Raw genomic sequence first — 21,234 nt, forward strand, 5'->3', positions numbered from 1 at the left:
GATATTTTTGAGGTCTACAAATGTATAGACCACTTTCCTATTATAAAGTTTCTGTTGTCTTAAAATTAATATTTGTACTGGACATGATTTGTCCGGTTAGAGACCTGCTACTATCGCATTTTAATCATTGTCAGGTTTTATTGAGGATTCTGTGTATTCTTCTATATATTTTCTTTCTTCTGTATACTCCTTTTTAGGAATAATGCGCAGAATCAGCAAAATGTCTCGGCATCCATCTCGATGGTAAATTAAATTAAAGGCATCACGTTAGACAAAATGCTTAACGGATCAGATTCAAAACTAGATCACTGCACTGATTAGTCGGAAGATATCAGGACGATTAGTAATCAAACATCGTCAAATAAAACTTTTTGATCAATTACCAATTCTTATGGTTACCTAAAGGACGAAGAAAAGGTGATGAAAAAGAAGGTAACTAAACGATGTTCGTGAGCGAACAAAACTACACATGTATAAATAACAATAATAGGGAATAATAATAACAATAGTGGTAATCACTATTAACATTTCAGTGGAAATACATGCCAAGATATTTGACATTCTCTTTATATGTATTAAAACTTTATATTATTTGGTGTTTTCCATTAATAATTTAAATTTAGTCTTAAACCAAAAATATTAAAAAAATATTAGACTGAGCATTACACGCCATTGACATAACAATTCTGATGTTCAATTTCAGAAAGAGTCAAGCGAAAATAACGAAATTATAACTGTACATCGGTATTGGACGATTACATGTAAAACCCATTATAAAAATATGCCCATTTAGTGCCGTCCTAATCGGCCAACGATATTATAACCATATAGAGTTCGTAAATTTGTCCGGTGAGCGAGGACCGTGGCCGAAAAGGCTTTATAATAACGAAACGAGTCGGCCGTAATAACTGCATCATGACAACGATACAAATACCTTTTTCGCCTGAAAAGGTGATTACATGATAATGATGTTTATTTATGAAATTCCCGACCGGTTCTCTGGGAAACTTTTCCTTAATGTTTTACTCGTACTTTTTATATAGTATTTTAAATCTCGTGAATGATAGGTAAATTTATTATAAATTAAAAACATCATTAGCTTTGCTATGTAATCGATGTTAGAATTAATAGATTATATAACTAATTGTTTAGTGTGTCATTATATTTAATCTGCAAGGTAAAGTCTTGGGAGTACTCCTGTATCTGCCCTACATTGTTAATATCCCAACAAGAAAAGTAACAATGCTTTGAACCAGTAGAGGATTTATCAGCAGGTTCAGTAGATATTAGAGGGAGCATACAGTAATATTCACAATCCCTCACACATTTTTGTTGTTATAACTGTGGTAGGACTGTATCCCCGGCCTTCCATAGTAAAACACATTTTTTTGGCAAATTTTTTTTTTATTCAATATAATTCCCTTCAAGGGTGATACACTGATTATAGTGACCCTCCAACTTTTCGATACTACTTTTGTAGTACGATTTGTCCTTTGCTTCAGTATGCCTCAATTTCGGCGATCACCTCTTCATTCGACGAAAATTTCTTCCCAGAGAACATTCTTTTGAGATCTGAGAACAGGAAATAGTCGCTAGGGCCCAGATCTGAATAATATGGTGGACCAGGAAGAAATTCGAAGCCCAATTCATGGACTTTTGCCATCGTTTTCACTGACTTGTGACATGGTGCATTGTCTTTGGTGAAGCAGCACTTTCTTTTTCTTCAAATGCGGCCGTTTTTCGACGATTTCGTCCTTCGAACGGTCCAATAACGTTATGTAGCTAAGCTAACTAAGCTAAGAAATTGTAAATAAAAAAAAGTAAATATCTAGGAGTGCATCTGGATCGAGGAGCGTGTCTTATCACAATCGCATCCATATATTAGAGTATATCTGATCTTAGATCAAGCTGGAAGTATATTCTGACTAAAATCCAACATTTAAACTAAAATTAACAACACATCTTATCTTCTCTATTAAAATAAGGCTGATAGGATTAAAAGATATAATATATATGTTTTATAATGCTGTCGAATATATTTGATTGTTGAATATTCTCTTGACTGAAAAAAATTATATTTATATTTATTAAATTCTGAGCTATATACCTTTAACAGCCGAGTTAATGTTGTTAATAAACTATTTAAATTCATTCGTATTTGTATAGAATATTTTTGTCACCTTCCCTGAAATAAATCAGTTTAAGTGAAAAGGCAGCTGAGTTATTTGAGTAGCACAAGTAAATCTTGACCACCTTTAAGATTAAATATTTGTTCTTGTTGATTCGTCCGTCTCGCCCTTAATTTATGTGTCCGTCTCCGCTGTTTCGGTCCCATTTCTCAAAAACCCCCATCCTAATCTCCGTTTCTGATAATTTGTTATCCCAAAGTCTAACAGGTATTATTTTAAGCAGCTTCTGACTGGATCATCTAAGCTTCCGCACTGTAGGTCGGTGTCGGCTTTCTTTTCCCTTAGAAATCACCTCTTCTTCGAAAGGTACTAATTTCGTTTAGTGATGATTCCAGGGGCTTGGCTCTCGCTCATAATATCGCCGACAAAATTTACTCGCTACACTGCTCATCAGTTGAACTGTGTGAAATTTTTATTATATTATTAGACCTAGAAATTAATTTTAAAGAAATTAAACTAGATGGTGTAACTTCATGTTGAAGTCCCACCCTTCATCAAAGAGTGAACAAATTTTTTTTAGTGCGTTGCAAATTTCTGAATGAGTACCAAGTAAATCGTTTTTATATGAAGTTTTAGATATTTATTTCAATTTCAAGAAAAGTTGGCTGAAAGTCATTGCATGCTGTGTAAAGCTTATGTTTGAAGTACGTTTCGACCTTCTAAAAGTGGTGATATTGACACCGAAGACGAAGAAGCATTTTGGATAGCCAAAAAAAAAATAAGACGAGGATTTAAAAGCATTACTCGGTGAAACTATCAGTGAGGATCGCTATCCATAATTGATATGTTTAAGAGAGCGTGAAAAACGTGGAATACGGGCAAAGACACAACAACGTCATTCTTCAGCATGATAACGCTCGACCACATGTTGCGAAATGGCTGAAAACATACTTGGAAAAATTAAAATGGGTCCTACCTTACATGGGACCATGTTACAACCACCAAGTAGCGATTATCGATGGACAATACTTTGATTATAATACATTATACCGATTAGTGTGAATAATACGTTTCTATTAATTTCAATCAAACTATTTTTCAATCGTTATTACTATTTTTGCACTTGTTTGTATACACTAGAAGTTTTCATGCAAAAGCGATTCAGGACATATATAGTGCCCAAATAAGAACAAGGTTCCATAAATTAAAAATTTAATAACAACCTAGAGGGGGTTTATTTCATTAAAGAAATACATTTTTGTAATTATCTGAATAAATATATTGGCGTAAGGCTACTTAACCAAGATATTTTAGAATTTTTTTTTTGCATTTTTTAGATTCGGCGGATTCAAGAATATGCTTCCTTCGGCTAGTATGTTTGAGAAATCATTTAAAGCGCTCATCAGTAATTAATTTCTTTCATCTTATTCGCTTTAGGAAATTGTGAAGAGAATGAACATGACGGCCCATTAGATAATTTACATTCCATATTCACGGGAAATGTATTAGCAGGAGTTAAGAAATTGCAACTTGACTCCAGACCTTCAATTTCAGATATATCTATACGAACAAACCAGGCAAGGCAATATATCATGCCCCAGACACTTATTCTATTATACTGTCAGTGAGTCTTTCAGCTGTCTCTTTTATTTTATCCCGCAATAATGCCAGGTCGACAATATAACATATTTTTGGTCAAAAAATCTTTCTGTAATCTATCTAAATCTGTAAATTTAAAATCTTTTTACTATACACTGTATAATGATCTTCCAGATAGAATAATAAGGTGCACCGTACACTTTTGAGTAAAAAGGTAAATAGAATTTTAACACGGAAAGACTGAAACTTTACTTTCAGCGTAAGAAAACAAAGCGCAACTCTAATAGATCCTATTAAACTGATGGGACTAAACAAATATGAAAATGAGAAAAGCCAGAAGAAATAACTTTGATTTGTTCCAAAGCTCACCAAAGTTCTTTGTTGTAATATTTATATATATATATATATATATATATATATATATATATATATTTATTTATTTTTATACTATACTTATATTTTATACATAATTACTAGTGTTGAGAACTATCCACTGTTTAGTAATTAACTACTTTTACAATCGACTGTTTCATTCGCTATTTTTGGTCCAACTGATTTTGTTACTATTTACTATCGACTGTTTCAGTCGTGTACTTTTAGTTACATTTTTGGTTTTACTAGTTTCATTCGGCTGATTTTTAACGTTCTGGCTCTGTCGTCCTAGCCACGACCTTGACAAAAAATGGACCCAATTTATTCTTACATAGATTTATATGTAATATATATAGTTTTATGATTTTTTTTTGGTAGTATGCTTGTAAATAACAATATATTGTATATTAATATAGCAGCATTTTGGAACGATATTTTTCAAGATTGTTAATGTAATAAGGTAAGTAGATTAAAATTGTGAATGATAAATAGTAAAATACTTTTGACTGTTTTTATGGCAATAATAGGTAATATTTCGATTACTCTCTCTATTTTTGTTAAAAAAAATTTCCGTTCAATAATAAATAAAGCATTTACTTTATTTAAAAAAGCTCTAGTAGTAATTGTGCAATTATTTGTAATTATATCATGAATTAGTTTTTTTTCTATGATTAGGTATACGTTTAATTTTTATTTAGTATTTATGGTTATTATATATCTTTAGTTTTTAGGTTTTGTTTAAGATCTATTGAATTATCTATATTTCTTATAGTATATTATTTAAAAATAGCAATTAACATATTAAAATACGATAAGACATTTGTGGGGTATTAGTCCATTCCATAGAAAAATTCCATTCTTGTTTACAAATCCATAAATATAAAAGTAATTCTACTTCGTTTAAAATGAAATTATTAATTGCATGTTAATAGTATTCAGTAATTATTTTTTCCCTTTTCTTTTTTAAACTTAGTATATGAGGGAATAAGTACACCTCGCTTATACTACAGTTGGAAAATATAAGAACTTATAAAATTAACTGCCCCAAGCAATTATCTCCATCCTTTCCTCTCTCACAATTTATACTGGAAAGGGTTCGTACATCATCGTCTGACCACGAATTGATAGAAACAGTCGAAGCGAACCGCTAGTTTTTTGACTATCGATTGTTTTGACTGACAGCTCTTAATGTAATACATATTTTTCACAATGAAACTTTGAATAAAAAAAAATTTTCAAAATTATTTCCCATTCCTTATAAAATATAGGAGAGTGTACGTCTGCTTTTTATTTTCGTTAGGCTCTAGGCTGTCTCGCTAGAAAATATAGCATTATATTATTCAGCCAAAGTTTATTGAACCAAAATCAAAATATACTCTATCGCAAATCGCTATTCCACGTTAAATTTCCACGTCTAATATAAATTTTCTTAATTGCCAAATATTTAAAGTAATATCAATCGGCGGGCGATATTGTTCTGATTTATATGAAACTATGTTTTATGTTGTTATTTTAAGGATAGTTTTAAATACCAAGTTGATTCTGAAAATATGTGAATAGGTTTCCGACCAGTCGTTCGATTTGATTTAAAAGTTTTAAAAAAATATATAAAATCACACAGACAGTGTGAAAAATGCTAGATTTTGTTTTCTCGATTTAGAATTGTGTACGAGGACTTGGAACTTCTTGTGATATGTTTTGAAATTTATCTTACATGTGTCAATTCTTTGACAAACAAATGGATTGGTAATTAATTGAGAAGCTAAAGCAGGTATACCACAGGGAAATGGGACCCAATTCTTTGTTTGTTTTACAATTCAATTCAATTTGTTTTACACATATGATATACCACCTATGGCAAAATAACAGGTCAATTGAAAAGTCCCCAGGCTACTATAATAAAATATTTTTTTGGCAAAATTATAATTTTTTATTCAACATAATTACCTTCAAAGGTAATAACTGATTATAGCGACCCTCCAGCTTTTCGATACCATTTTTGTAGTACGATTTGTCCATTGATTCAAAATTGGCTTCAGTTTCGGCGATCACCTCTTCGACGAAAATTGCTTCCCTGCGAGCATTCTTCTGAAATCTGGGAACACGAAATAATCGTGCTGGGGGATAGATCTGGAGAATACGGTGGATGAGGAAGTAATTCGAAGCCCAATTTATGGACTTTTGCCATCGTTTTCACTGACTTGTGACACGGTGCATTGTCTTGGTGAAGCAGCACTTTCTTTTTCTTCAAATGCGGCCGTTTTTCGGCGATTTCGTCCTTCAAATGGTCCAATAACGCTATGTAATAGTCGCTGTTGATGGTCCTTCCTTTTTCAAGATAGTCAATGAAAATTATTCCATGCGCATCCCAAAATACAGACGCCATAACCTTGCCAGCCGACTGTTGCGTTTTCCCACGCTTTGGAGCGGTTTCATCGTGTGCAGTCCACTCGGATGACTGTCAATTGGACTTCGGAGTGAAATTATGGAGCCATGTTTCATCCATTGTCACATATCGACGCAAAACTCGGGTTTATTACGCTTGATCATCTTCATACACTGCTCCGAATCATCAACTCGTCGTTGTTTTTGATCAAAAGTGAGCTCGCGCGGCACCCACTTTGCACAGAGCTTTATCATACACAAATATTCGTGAATGATATGATGTACACATTCAGTTGATATCTTTAGAGTGTCTGCTATTTCATTCAATTTCAATTTACGGTCATTCAAAATTATTTTGTAGATTTTTCTAGTGTTTCCGTCGATAACAACCTCTTTTGGGCGTCCACTGCGTTCACCGTCTTCGGTGCTCATTTCACCACGTCTAAACTTAGCATACCAGTCCTTGATGGTTGATTTTCCTGGGGCAGTGCCCACAAACTCGGCATCAAACCAAGTTTTTGCTTCAACTGAATTTTTCCCTTTAAAAAGCAATATTTTATCAACACGCAAAATTCCTTTTTATCAATTTTTTTCACAATAACAAAAGTTGCTTCACTCAAAATGCTATAATTCACAAACCAATGATCCGACAGCTGTAAACACTACTTTTTACACGCAGCTTTTGAGGGTTAGGGTTAACTAAAAAACATATGAATTTAATTCTAGTAGCGCCATCTATGTGTCAAGTCAAGGGGACTTTTCAATTAACCTGTTATCATCATGGCTATATATGCTCACGATACTAAAGAAGAAATAGAAGCCCGAAAATTACAACAGCCGAGTACTATTCTACTTCCTTGGAATTGTCTTCTAACTTTTTGGGTTCTCCTGGCCATTATTTGACTTTGACGTCAAATTCGCTAATTTTAAATCGTCGATAGCAAAATTGGCCATTAGGAAATGATGGAGCAGTATCACCATAAGTTTCTAAAAGTTTTTAAATCAAAGAACATATCGAATATCGAAAATTTGATCAATTTTGAGCATTTGTGGCGTAATACTAAATGGATAACTATTATTTTATGTAGAGAAAACCCAGAACCATCTAATTTAAATATAATTTAATCTAAACAGCTGTTTGACAATAGTTTACGTTGATATCTCCCATTTTCACCAATTAAATAGATGTAAGGATCTACTATATCCAAAAATATTCTTCACTAACACATTAAAACCGCATTCACCATATAATCCATAAAAAGTTTTGTCTGTGCGATTGTTATTTATTTTAATTGTGGTCCAATTTTTGCCAATAAATGGTCATTATTATCAGAGCTATGATAAGAAGTTCTTACAAACATGAATTATTTCTTCAGAACATTTTCCACAATACTTTTCGAGCATATCCGGTAAATTGCCACACAACATCCGTTGGTTTATCTTATTAGATCTAATGTTTATCCAGCACCGAAATAGATATTTTCGTTCATTGATACGACTAAATTTATAACTGCCTGGCCTGTGTCTGAATACTGTTTATTGCTGATTATATTCCATACGCTCATCTCGTAATACATCGAGATGAGCAAATATTTTACTACACCACATTCGTGAAAGGTTCAGATGGAAACCGGCACGTTTGGTGAGGTACAAGCCGAATTTTTCGAATATCTTACGCACGGACAGGGACTCATTGAATAAATAAAAATCTTAAAATAAAACGTGGACAAATGGATTTTTATTCGTCGGTATTTTTAATTGTTGTATTTTTAATTCGCTTACGTTATATCGATTATCAAACCTCGAAGTTATTTAACAGATTTTTGGTTTAATTTAATATATATTAAAAAAATAATTCGCGAAAAGTTATGAGAGCAAATTTGTTCTGTATGTGAAATGTCGAACTCATTTTTTTGACCATAATATGCTGTTCTATTAGTTTTGGTCATATTAGGCGAGATTTAATAAATTTCTCAGTCCTCCATAGGGGATATTCTAGTCTATAAATTTGAAAAAAATCTATTTTTTCATATTTTCAATGCTCAACCCTTTAAAAATATGCAATTAAGAGGTAAGCATTTTTCAAGATATTGCAATTTTAGTGACGCAGCAACTAAATCACGCAATTTGAAAACCAAACTTTAAATCCGTTTTCTCCTACTTTTTTCGATACTTATGTCATTATATTTCAAGTTCTAGTGAATCGATTCCCTTGCAATTTGGTGTTAGCTTACTATATACATTATTCTATTGTATTGTAAAAGTATATTAATTAATAAAATATATTCCATAAAATCTTATGTTTCTAATTGACAGATACGTTAGTTAACTAGTCTTAAAAACCATTGTTCAGTTGCAGTAACCAATCTATTATTCAATAGATACATTTAGATTTTGTTCGATGAACAGAATTTTAACAGGGAAAGACTTAAAGTTTGCTTTTAGTATAAGAAAACAAAGATAGAACTCTTAATAGAATCTTTTAAATTGATACCACCAAACAAATATGAAAAAGGAAAAAGTTCATTTGTTCCCAAGTTCGCCAAAGTTCGTGGTGGAATATTTATATTTTATAGATATATTTATTTGTATATTATATTTATATTTTATACATAATTACAATATGATTTTTATTATAATATCCAATGTGCTGTTTTTTAGGTTAAGGGTGAAATTAATATCAGTGACACCTGTAAGTAGTATTATATATTTTTTCACAATTAAATCTTGAATTAAAAAAAATATTAGAATTTAATTCCCACTCCTTATATAATATAGGACAGTGTACGCCTGTTTTTTTATTTTGTTCGACAGATAAGTAGTTAACTAGTCCTAAAAGCCACTGTTCATTTGCACCAACCAATTTATTATTTAATGTATCTAATTTAGAATTTGTTGAATGACATGTAACTCTGAAACTATAAGAGATAATGTTCAAATATTGCAAATAAATATTATCAGAGAGATATTAAAAATTAGAGTACCACAACAAAGCATAGCACAGCACCATCAGATAAAACAAAAATAAATAAAAGTCAACTACTCAAACATTAAATGCGTATTGCAAAAAATGAAATAATTTCCGGAAATCAAAATACCAAAACTCGCCAAATGAAAACGGTGAATGAGCAAATAATATATCAATTATTTGTTATGTATTTAGCAAATAATTAATTTCTAACCATGTCCCATACTGATGGATATGAAAATGTGCTGATGCAAATAGATGAGAAGATAGAGTAATAGACTCAATAACTCCAGAAAAAAATAGCCCAGATTCGGATGACATCTACGTTATTCAAAGTAACACTGGGACTGCATTTTATACCTATGCAGTTGAAGAATGTGGGTGTTATAATGACAATTGAACTTACTACTAATCATAACTAAATTGTTGGAAACTTCTCAAATGGTCCAAACCCAAATATGGCGAGTTTTAGACCTACGTAGAGAGTACTACTGCATCAAACTTATTTAAATTTAACCTTAAATTTGGGATTTATAAAAAAACAAAGCTAAATTTAGTAGATACTGAAAACTATAATCAGCCAAATGAACGCGAATTATGAGACTTATTATTCTATCAACAAGCATACTAAAGAATTCGAAACATTATGATCATTATTTATATTATCCTCAACCGTTGCTTTATTCTTGTCGTCAGTTATTCTCCTATTACCATTGAACAGCTAAATTTTAATAACGTCATTGTTCGACATTATCATGATAAATTTCTCCAAGAATGTCCGTCCACTGTCTTATATCAGATCAAATTTCTATCATTGTCGTCTGTATCATATTTTTTCGATTCGATTTTTCATTTGCTGCTGTTCGCAACTGTTGCAAATAGAATCTTTAGAGCGAGGATTTTCAGAATCAAGCTACATTTACACTTACAGATATAAGAGTAACATCGCACAATGGTAGGTTTCAAGGATTATTAGATATTAAGGACATAATTCACAAAATGTTAACTGATAATCATAAAACTACACTCAGAGAAGAAGCTATAGAGGAGGTCATATGCATGGAAATGAATTTAAACACTGTTGGTTATAGAGATTGCAGAAAGCACTAATAATTTATTATACCTGCAATAAAATATAAAATGTAAGATCGAATTCTTAACCAACAATGACAAAAGAAGAGCTGCTATTGCTATGAGTTAAGGATTCACAAAGATCATGTTTATTCTAAGTAGTGTATAAAGCTTTTTTTAATAAACAATTTTTCACTAATCGCTACGAAACGATTATTTTAAGAAAAGTATGTAATTCAGATAACATATAACCGGGGTTATATTAACATTTTAGAATTTGGATAAAAGTATTTATAGTATGTCCAGAAACAACTATATTTTAGTTGTAATTATTTATTCAATCATTAGGTATATAAAATAGTAGAAGCACTAGAATATAGATGAAATACTCTCATTAATTATTTTTGAAATATTGTTCAACTATGTCTGAATTGTCGAATTTCAAACTGTTGTTTTTTTGGCGGTAATTTATCGTACTAATAATGCAAAATTTATATGTCGCGTAAATTTTCGAACACCCTTTGTAGCATGTTTACAACAAAATAATATAAAATAATATATTATGCTGAGTTTTTTTTCCTTGGCAATAACTCCACAACGAAAGCCAGATCTCGCGGAAAGTTATTAAATTTTCGAGGCAGGCGCTCATACACTTCTTTAACAAGCAATTACAATCAGTGTGGAGAGATAAAAATGCCACGGAGATAAATAACAGTCGTTAACAGCAACATTACAAACAGTCAAGTCGGAATATTTTTAAATTCTTCCGATTCGAGTAAACGCAAGCCTTCTTACAGGTGTCTTGGATTTCTTGAGCCATTATTAAAGCCAAATAGCTGTAAATAATGTTTTAACACTTTTGTTTTTCGGGAAAATATCAGAATATATAGTAAATTACGTACAAATCTATCATACTATTTGTGTTAACACGAGCTTATATTTTAATTGTCTTTTTGTCTCTTTTGTTTCAGTTGTCATCATAAACCATCTCATCAATTGCATGCAACGATATAATATAAACACCTGATAAACCCTAATTGCTGGATATCTCCTTATTAGAACGAATTAGAACATAATTACAATCAGATTATTCGCTCTGGAAAGTCAAATATCTAAATTCTACGTGAAAATTGGGCAAGCAGCAATCAACAAAAATCGAAAGTATTTGCTGGCCATCTAGAAAAACACTTTAGAACCAAATCAAAGTGATATCTAGTATAATGTGCCGGACGTAGGATGTGAAAATTCGACGATACAATTATATACGCCGAAACAGATACCAAAGTTATCAAAGTTGATACAAATTCAAAAAATCACCAGACTATGACTAAATAATAAGACAATGGTTACAAATTTATCAAAGAAGGACAAAATTTATCAATGGAGCGTTTCGATTAAAATTTGTCCCAGATGTTTAGAAAATGACTGAAATTATAATGATCCCAATACCCGGAAAACCACCAATTTATATACCAGTAATATCTAAAGTGTTTGAAAACTCCTATTGAAAAGAATAAAACCTGTTATAGAAAGAAAAAACCTAATCTTCAAAAGAATATGGTGCATATTTCTTTTCATCGTGCTTATTGCAATCACACTTGTTCTTCTCCTTCACAACTCCTATTTACAAAAATAATACATTCAACAATTAATATGGTTAAAGCCTGAACCTACTTTAAATTTGCCTCTTGCGTCACATAATTTTTCCTGAAGTTTAGGAGTGCGTAGATCAAAAGCATCAACTTCCATTGGAAACTCGATATCTTTTAGTATTTTTGCATTTATAGATTCCTTTTCCTTAAAATAAAATCGCACAAATTGTATTATTAAATATACTGGTAATCTGCTAATTTTCAACTAAAATATAGATAAATTGTTTACAAGAAAATATTGTTGGGCAATGTTATTTTTTAGAATACCGTCTTTGTGTATACAGCATCCCTATATAATGTAAGAGATTTCTCTGTAATTTATCTTGAATTTTCTACAAATATATGACATAAATAATAATGAAACAATCCAAAGTACAACAAAACCTACAGATTTTAATTCTGACTGCATGTATCTTTCAATTCTTGTGATATAAATTAGCTTAATCCTAAAAACTGTTCATTACTATGAGTTATAGATTCCTCTTCTGTTTCATCGCAATTTCAACTCTACATCAAATGTACCACCAAAATTCTGATCAATAATAGATCTAATATTAACAAATAAAATTAAGAACTTAAAAATATTCACTATAAGTACTCACTTATACTTCCCAGAATTAGAAGAATTTTCAATTTTAGTATATGTGTATCAATTTTAGCTCAGTTCATCTATAATCAAATCGCACGCGCACCAATAACAATAAATAATACTCTTACTCCATATAGCAACAAGGGTAAGTATCTCGGAATGAATTTTGGTGTGAAACTTGTGTAAACAGAAAAGGAAAGAACTGGAGTTCACACATAGGAAAATGTATTCATTCATTAATTAGAATAAAATAACAATTATCAGTACATAATACATTTCAATTATGAGGATGTCCCGCAAGGAGTAATATTAGGAGTATTGTAGGTGCGCCAAGATAATGCAGGACTAATTACTTACATCAAGACCTTCAGACACCGACTGTCATTCAAGAAATCAAGTGAATCGCAATGAGACATGAGGAGGAACTCTATTCTCATGTCAATATCGAACTAATACAACTCTTGGGTAACACCAGAACAGGGCATAAACTCAAAATAATCAAACTGTTTGATCTTGCGTAGTGTGGTAAGATGTATTTAATAGAAATACAACAGTGTTAATACATAAACAGTATTACAGCAGAGATTAAAATAGGACCGATATGCCCTCCAAGATTTATATCTAGATTGTAGCTAAGAAGATAAATTGTAAGTTAATCGGAAACGACTAGTAAGTTGTTATAAATAAATTTTAAAAATCTCCTTGTTTTTCTTTCTTTTTACAATAATGGCAGCCACTACTTTAATTCTACTAAGTTTATTCTTTTAACCAATTCCAATTTTTTGTAAAGCCTAAGCCCCTTGTGCAATACATTGATAATCTGGCTTTTCAATTTTAAAATTCTTCCGTGAAAGATTGTTTATTAATTTTGAGCGTGTTGCATAGAACTGATATTCTCCTTAACATGTTTCAATTGCTTTACCAGTAGTTCAACTGAAGATCACAGAAACTGCATTGAAAACTCTACTCATTTATAGCCATTAATATTGATTTAATTCCTCCTAAATCTCGCAATTAATCTCTCAGTATCTCGTTCTTCCAATCTGAAGAAGATCTGTCATCTGGTTCCGTTTATCACCTATCAGATATCAACAGGAAATGTCCGGTTTTCAAGAAAATACTAAATTCTCGTAACAATCAAATGGAAATATATTCTTAGTTTATATTCGTGATCGTTGTTATTTATACATATGTATATTGTTGCTGTAAATTGAATACTATGAAGGAATATAATTATATCGATTTTGATATTTTCAGCACTTGGGATTAACTTTCATTGAACAGATGTCGGAAATAATCTCGTTTCAGTATTTCTGTTCATTGGAGAATCGACAAGTTATTATGAATAGATTCCACGAAGTTTACAAATTATGAAAATATTTGTGGTTTATAACCAAATTTATAGGCCACTTCCTGAATTCTGTCGAGTTTTCTGGTTTTCTGGTTAATAGATTATGTAAGCTAGCAGGATTATCGAATTTTTTTATAAAATTAATAGTTAAAAAGTTCACCAAGTATTATATCATATATTTTTAATTCAAGTTTTATCATTTCAAAAAAAGTATCATTCGTCTGATTGAAGTTTTATAGATATTAACATATTTAGTGAAGTTACTTATAATTACTTAATGGATATCATCGTTAATCACTGTCAGTAGGCGATGATTGATGATTCTTGAACCTAGGACAACAAATTAGTAACGTAATTAATCGAATTAAAGTATAATTGGCGTTGCTAATATAACAACACGACAACAACTGCAAAAATGACAATTGACCTTAAATAAGACTAACCATTTGAATAATACATATCGTAACACTATAATAATATTATTATTTTAATATAAACCGATCACTTATTAATAATAGTTTGATTTAGCGGTATCTATTAATAAAATTATGAAGTATCAATGCAAATGTTTTGACATTCCTCATAAACCAGTTGCACATGAAATCAGTATATTTTTTGATAAGAAATCAAAAATCAATGCTGCATAAAATAAATATATAATTTCAGGCCCTTAAAACAAATAACTTGTGATTGTGTGAATTGCATGAACTAATGCTACGGTATCTTGATGTTAACATTATAACGTTCTTCTACATTCAATACCCCTTGAATATCTATCTGTTAATGACAGAATCATAAAGAATGTAATACTAATACTTTAATTGAAAACTGTCTTTACCTTTTTTAATATCTCTATATATCTGAATTATTTGTGCACTCTATATTTTTATAATTCGATCTATATTTCTAAACTTATCAAAACAAAGTGACAATGTTACTTTGACACCGGCGTTCCCCCTTGCATTAATTGACCAAAATTAAGTTGATTGCACATAAAAATATCTCAACATTTAACATCTAACAAATATTTTTGATCGGTAATCCCGAAATATAAAAGACAACCCTCGTGAACCCGAATACCATTTCAACTGTTGACCAGTTTAAAATCGCCTTCAAACCACTTCTACGAAATGGCTGTCTCGTCAAATGCCTCTTTGATGTAATCTTACACTTGGATGGGCGTGAGATTTGGTCCTTTTGTCCCACCTAAAGACATAAACCGTTCGTGTTTTACTATTGCGGTTTACTGGCTCTCGGAGAGAACGGTACTCCTTAAGGTAATTTATTAATTACGCCATTAAAAGGGTCGGATTTTTTCCGCTTTGCTCGTTGAAAAAGAATTATTACGAGAAGGTAACCGACCTCTTAAGATTGTAATGTTACTTTTATGTTACTTTATGGAATGGAATTAGTCTTAATACCTCGTTAGGTCACGTTATGGAAAGCAATAAGAAAAATCAAAACCTCCAACTAGTACAACCCATCTATTAAAAACAATAACAGTAGTCAAATAGAAGACTGACATTTTCTCTAATCACTTAAAAATATATACTTAAGTCCTTCTCGTCTGAGCTATCCAAAGGCGAAGAAAATAAAATTACCAACTTCCTAAGGTCTCCATTTCAATTAGCATTTTAAATGGATTTTTCTACTTCATAAGCAAATTACTACCAGAGTAAAAACTTAAACAAATAATAAGATAGATTAGCTGAAAAAAGCTCCTAGATAAGATCTAATAATCAGAAAAATTTTACAAGAACTATCAGAGAAGGGTGTTAAATTAATCAGGTCATCGTGCAATTCTTCGTTGGTTACGTAGCAATATGCATCGGTAGTCGATCGAAGAACCTTGTTTTGACAGCGCTGTATGACTAGTTTATTTTAATTTTTAGTGCTACCCCATGTTTGCACCATATAAGTCCAAATTGGCTTTATAATTGTCTTATAAATCAATCTCTTTGATTTTAGATCAACATTATATTAGAGTAAAAATAATTGGGACTTTTATATCAAATGCGCAAATTCAAGTTATCATTATATAATAAGGTGTTGTTGTATAAATTAATACTTAGACCAACTTGATTGGTGTAAATGTGGGTGTGATTCAAAGAAGAATTTGTGTTAAGTACTTTGAAAGAGTGTTAAGGTTAGCCAATGTACTTGAAGTACATCGCGCATGTATATCACATAATGACGAAGTGCGTAGACTACGCCATCCGATCTAATTAATGGAAACTTATAGATTATATTTTACACAGGAAATTACTTAATGGCGTGTTTTCCTACATATCAGGTATATAACAGTTACCATAACATAATACTGATCAAATTGTTGAAGCGCCATGGGAAATAATTTTAAAATTATAAAATGTTAAATTTTATATTGTTTTTAGTCACGTGAACCTGTTGGATTTTTTAGTAATTGGACTTACAGCTTAACGTGGGCTCCGAACCACGGTCCTCGGCATTAAGCCTACGGACTGGCAAGTGACCAACTTTAAAATCATCCCAGAAGACATCCTGTCTTATCCAGCCTGATTACTAGCGTTACTGGTATCATTTGCCTTGTCGGATTTTGAGCTTTTGCCTTCTTGACAATCACAAACATAGATTTTACGAGCATGCCCCAGCAAGATTCGAACCCGCGACTATCACAACAGTAGGAGGACCGTCCTGCCGCCTTTTGTTTGCTATTTATTAGGGTCAATAGGCCATGTATCAGTGAATAAATACATCAAAACTCTAAATGATATGCCTGGGGGATAACGTAAGGATACAGAAGACAACGAGCAATTTCAAATCTATATAAATTACCATACCACCAAATTACCGTTAAAATAACCATTCTACATACATATATTGAAGAAAAATCTAGACAAGACCAATATAAAAACAAACACATGTAGCGTCGACTCCAGTGACCACATCTTGATGGTGAAATGCTACGTGATTTCCATTATGCAAAATCTCGAATGCAAGTGGCACAGCTTCCTACCCACGAAAAAAAAACCAACTAATTTCTAACGTAAATATTGAAACAAGCGCGATAAGGCTCGCGGTGCATTTACCTCGAGAACGTGTCGTTTGACGGTACGCACGAGCCAAAAGGTCGTACCGTTAAGGCGTTCCCATTTTCCGTAAAAGTTTTCATCGAGGAAAGTGGACACATGTCGGCTAATTGTCGCAATTTAGAGTTGGCGCGAAATGCGCACCTGGCCGATTTATTCAGTTGGCCGTGGAAACAAAACAGATTTCAACTTTTTAGTAAACTTGCCAAAGATATACCAAACTTAAACTAGTCATACGTAAATTAGTAACATATAAATATAAACAATAAAAATTCAGGGTCGATGGTTTCGCAACCTCATGTTTGCAGCTAGGAAATGTATTTTCAGTAAATTTGAAATTTAAATGCAATAGAGTTGACATGAACGAATTGCGGATGCAAATAGGCTTAATTTGCTGCATATTTACGAATAAAAAGATAGACGGAATAGTTCCTGTTCGTGTAATCTCTTTAAATTGTTAGATATTTTTATTATTATGGGAACCATTACTGTCAACTTCAATAGTTTTGACATTAATCTATTAGGCGTAGTATTTTATCCATCGTTGGTAGTATTTAACTTATTTGCTTATTTACTTTTTGTAGACAAATATTTTGACAATTGTTTTTAAGGAAAAGTGAGTTTGTTATGTACATTTTGAAGTCTTTTTTTTAAGAACGAGGGTTTATCTAGACTGGATCTACTGTTTAACATGGGCTCCGAATTGCGGTTCTCGGCATTAAGCCTACCGATTGGCCGTAGCAGTGGAGAAATTATCCCAGGAGATATCCGGTCTTACCCAGTCTGGTTACTGGCGTGACTGGGATGGTTATTCCTCGCCGGATTTTCCACTGTTGCCTATAAAGATATTTAGAATTTCAATCACAAAAATAAAGTCATCCATATCCCACAAGAAATCGAACCCGCGACTATCGCAACAGTAGGCGTTTAAACCTAATAGGAATTGGTAAATTAGCAGTTGAAAAACGAAGACGAAATAAAGAAAATTAGGTTTCAATTAATTTCAAAACACATGGAATGTATTTTGATCAGCGATATCCATTGATGAATGTAAACCAATGACAACATACTGAAGTCCATGATATTGGTTAAAAGTGGAGAATCTGATAACAATGACAATGAGCAATTAAAATCATAAAACAAACTAGCTGCTAAACTTTCAACGAATGCTATATCACATGAATTCCGAGATAATTTAAGCAGTGGACATTTTTTGGAAAAATTATTGACTTGCAGCAAGCAAACCAATTTAATTCTACATGTACAAAGCATAAAAGTTACGTTACAAGATGAACATGACCAATAAACTTAATTATAAATAGGTGTTTGATCCTGACTTGTTCTAAAATAGCGGTATAGAAAGTCCAGCTCTTTTTTCTATTATCATTTACCTAGCGACACTGTTATCTCTTGTGTTCTGGTAGATAGGAGAATTTTTCTATTATATGTATCTTTATATGAAATGTATATCTGGTCAATTTCCACATAGTTGGCGTTGCTCTAATTTAGGTGAGTCATAAAAAAATCTTAATCAAAATCATTTACTTACAGAATTGTCAACATATACGAAAAATTTACAAGAGCTATTACTTTTGTTTGTTATTATAATGTTTTATATATTGATAAATAATTATATATTGTTTTATTCTACTTTTTTTAAGAATATATTTATAAAAGTTTCTTCATATTACATTTTTTATATTATATGAAAAAACAATAGGTTTATTTGTAAATTCGAAACTATTTATTTATATTTTATTCTTCAAATGTGCATATAATTTGCAAGAACTGGCAACGTTGCAAATTCAAATCATTGCGCTCATGCCATGAGTCTCCAGAATTAAACTCAACCAATTTTTGTCAGGAAATAATGGGAACCATTGTTAAAAAACTAACATACAGCCCACCCTATAGTTCCTTGGCTTCCTCATTGTTCTAATTCCTGTTAATGATTTGATTGGTATCAATAATTACTATTATATTTTTACGACGCTAATCATTTTTAATTGCCAAATAATTTCGATACGGACAGTCTATCGACATCCTGTCAGTTGAACATTCACTGAACACTATGCGGTTGTTGTATTTATATTGTTTCAATAAGATTCGGGCATAATTTACCACATTAATGGTTTCCTATTTCTATCGTATAAACTAAAAGGCCAACAACACATAAACAAACATAAGCCAAAAATTTCGATCGTCGACAGTTTGTTTGGATTACGCCGAACCGGAATGATAATTTGCAATATTTATAATTTTTTAGCGTTGATATGGACACCAGATGTTGGTTGTAAACCGACAGGCCAGACCTTCCTAGAAAAAATCCGTTGAAGGATTTACATCCCGTTGAGGGATGAATCAGGGGAAATCCAACTTTCTCAAACGGTGTAGATTAAAACGTGTTTTGATGTATGGACATGACCGCCTAATCAAATAAAGTTTAAGGGTTTTAATTTTAACTTATTTTCCTACGAATAATTTAGTGTTGGGTCACTAAATTCAGCCGGCATTGTCATATTGAAAACTCCTATCAATTTAATTACAGATTTTCGCAATATTCAGTTTTAATTTGCTATATTTTAATATCGATTATACACTTTAGTACAATATAATCCATATATTTTGATTACTTCCAATATTAAATTAATATTTATTTAATTTTGTTGATTAATATTATTACTAAAAACATATTAAAGATTGGGCAACTTGACAAGAATGGACGAAATATAAGGTTGGTGAAGAAAACTGAAAATAGTTTTTTCCTAATAAATTACAATATGTAACCTTAACATATCTTTGGCAATTCTGATAGCTCATAAAACACTATATATAAAGGTATAAAGGTCATTCAGAACATCATGTTAGACAAAAATCAAAGCAGCTCAGACTGAAAATCAAAGAACTGTACTGGTTAGTCGGAAGATACTCCCAAATTGATCTAAGATTAGTTTACTAGTCAATTATAAAGCTATTTTGAACTCATAGGGTGCTAATATGTAATTAGACTAAAGTATCAAATAAAGTTACTAAATTACAGCAATTTGGAAGCTATACTACTACGAAAACTGAGAAGCTTGAAGCGAATCAAGCGACTCGAACTTGTACAGTGTAACATATAACTATTTAGTCTTAACTTTAGCCTAAGCAGGCTAATTTAATTATAAATTAATTGCGTTTTGATGCAAATTGACAGAACAATTCTCATTTTTATATATCTCACGAATTTTAAGTCGTGCCTTTTTATATATCTTTATTTATTACTTTCTTTTCATGTATTACATCATATATACGGGAGAGCAATCTTTAACATCATTCTTGGAATTTATTATTTTTATGGAAAAGTTTTCTAACGGATAACTTTTTACATTTGAATACGTAAAATACACAAAGATACTGAAAGTGTATTCTTTGCTTGCCAAGAAATCAATGAAAGATATTTGTTCATAAGTTAACCTAGAGTGTAATTGGTCAACCCATGTGTGCGTCTTCATCCGTCAGGCATTGTAATTTCGTATCTTCACACTTTTGATGCTGTCTAAGGCGCGGCTGATCACGAAAATCGAAATTGCCACTTCTAAAGCGTTTGTGCCAATAATTACATGTTTCATCAGACATAACGTCATTACCAAAAAAAAAATTAAAATTGAATAGGTTCTTCTAAGAAATTAACAGCGAAGAAAATACAAGTATTATAAGTGATATGTTTTTTTTTTACAGTGAAAATATAATCTAGATATATTTCTCCTAAAAAAACGCTTACATCTATTATTTAATGATACGTAACAAAAAGGAAAACTATTGCAAGAAGGTTTTTTATATATTAAAAGAACACAGCATCAAAAAGGCAATAAAACAATATTTTTCCACTGAAGTATAATTTCTTTATTAAACCGTTACCATGACACATATTTCCACTTATTTAATTATTTGCAGCCTATATTATTACATTATTTAATATTCAGTTCGCGGTACATTTTTTCTCATTCAAATGTGATGCCTAAGCAAATTCCGATATCCTAATAACAGAGAACAAATCTAGAGAAGAGT

General features: G+C 31.4%; 1 protein-coding gene and 1 long non-coding RNA gene across 12 annotated transcripts in view; one reads left to right on the forward strand and one right to left on the reverse strand.

Annotated features, from left to right (window-relative positions):
• Ppn (proteoglycan-like sulfated glycoprotein papilin) overlaps positions 1-21,234 on the reverse strand; it is a 160,911-nt gene that overhangs the window by 124,523 nt on the left and 15,154 nt on the right. The gene's annotated exons all lie outside the window — the stretch shown is intronic.
• Positions 1-21,234, forward strand: part of LOC143195672 (uncharacterized) — a 61,851-nt gene that overhangs the window by 23,495 nt on the left and 17,122 nt on the right. The window contains exons 2-4 of the long non-coding RNA XR_013005580.1: positions 11,496-12,084; positions 12,723-13,290; positions 13,345-13,434. This is a non-coding gene — a long non-coding RNA (uncharacterized LOC143195672). The remainder of the gene's footprint in view (positions 1-11,495; positions 12,085-12,722; positions 13,291-13,344; positions 13,435-21,234) is intronic.

Source organism: Rhynchophorus ferrugineus, unplaced genomic scaffold (assembly GCF_030347505.1).
Source record: "Rhynchophorus ferrugineus isolate W39M unplaced genomic scaffold, kcgeb_rfMv2 rfM4, whole genome shotgun sequence".
In the NCBI taxonomy this organism is placed as follows: domain Eukaryota; kingdom Metazoa; phylum Arthropoda; class Insecta; order Coleoptera; family Curculionidae; genus Rhynchophorus; species Rhynchophorus ferrugineus.